Raw genomic sequence first — 1,396 nt, 5'->3', positions numbered from 1 at the left:
TTTGATTTATACTACATTCAAATGGTAGTTTTGGCATCCTCAAGGCATTCCACTTGTGTTTTTTTCTATGTTCTTTGAAGGGGCTGATGGGACAAGCTCAAGCTATAAGGTGGATAGGGTCAGGTTCTCTGCTGGAATTCTCCTCAGACAGCCTTTGCTCCACTTGAAGAGGTAGCAAGTGCACTGTTGTGATGGGATAAAAAAATCCCTCGACTCAACTCTGCTGGCCTTTTTCTTACCACGTTCTTAAACTTCTTCCTAATAAACACACTGCATCGTCTTGTGTCCTTTGAGAACATTTCTCAAGATTACTCTTTTGGAATACCCAAAACAGTTTCCAGAATTTTCTGAACTGACCTTTTTGCCTTGGATTTAACTGGCCTCCCCCACCAAAAAAAAAAAAATCCCCTCTGAAGCCACTGTTTTAGGGGGCCTGTATTCAAAAGCACCTAACTAGACTAAAATAAGTGTCTTACAGAAATAACATCTACCTCCATCCACCGATCACTGAGACATGCCCAAACACATTTTCTACGGAATAAACCCACATATTTCTGACCTGTAACACAGAAGTTTTCGATTTACCCTTGTATCAATAGAATTGTGCGAAAGCTGTCATGTTGCTCAGATGTATGCAACTCCAGCCACGGAGCGTCGTCTTCAGAGGACTGCTCCTGACCACCGCGTTCACTTTGTGTGAAATCCCTGTCGTATACAAGACACACGCCAGTCGGTTTCCTTTCTCCTACGAGAACAAGCGCCCACCCATTTTAAAGCTTTTTATCATAGTTGTCTTTGATTGTTTGCTAATTATGGACAGGATTGTGCTTTTTATATTATTTTATTTTTTATTTCTGTGACTTTTAGGGGTATTTCATTGGATCATCTCTAACTTGGTCATATCACCATTTATCATTTGCACTTCCTTGAGCTCCCCGGTGACCAGATCATCGGATAGGGCAACCAGAATTGACTAACTGATAAAAGATTAAACTTAATGCTATCAAGTAAATTTGGACTCTCCGAGACCCTGTATGACAGGATAGAACTGCCCTTAGGGATTCCCGAGAGTGTAAATATGGACGGGAGTGGAAAGCTTCCTCTTTCTCTGTGGAGCAGCTAGTGCTTTTGAACTGCCGGTTCTGTGGTTATCAGTCCTCCTCGTAACTCAGTACTTCTTCTGATGGATTCATTACAATGCTGTAAAGGGTTTCTGAGCCTGTAAATCTTTAGGGGAGCAGATAGTCTTGTCTTCCTCCCTCAGAGTGGCCGGCAGATTTCAACTGCCTTACCAGTCAGTGTCCCCATGGCTCTGTCAGGTCAGTGGTTTTTACCCTTTATCTAGTGCCACTGAAGGCCGGCATCTCTATTAAGTCAGACATGTGACACTTCTGAA

Source organism: Echinops telfairi, unplaced genomic scaffold (assembly GCF_000313985.2).
Source record: "Echinops telfairi isolate 266 unplaced genomic scaffold, ASM31398v2 ScPeMD7_7468;HRSCAF=8506_0, whole genome shotgun sequence".
Taxonomy (NCBI): domain Eukaryota; kingdom Metazoa; phylum Chordata; class Mammalia; order Afrosoricida; family Tenrecidae; genus Echinops; species Echinops telfairi.
This window is presented reverse-complemented; position numbering follows the sequence as displayed.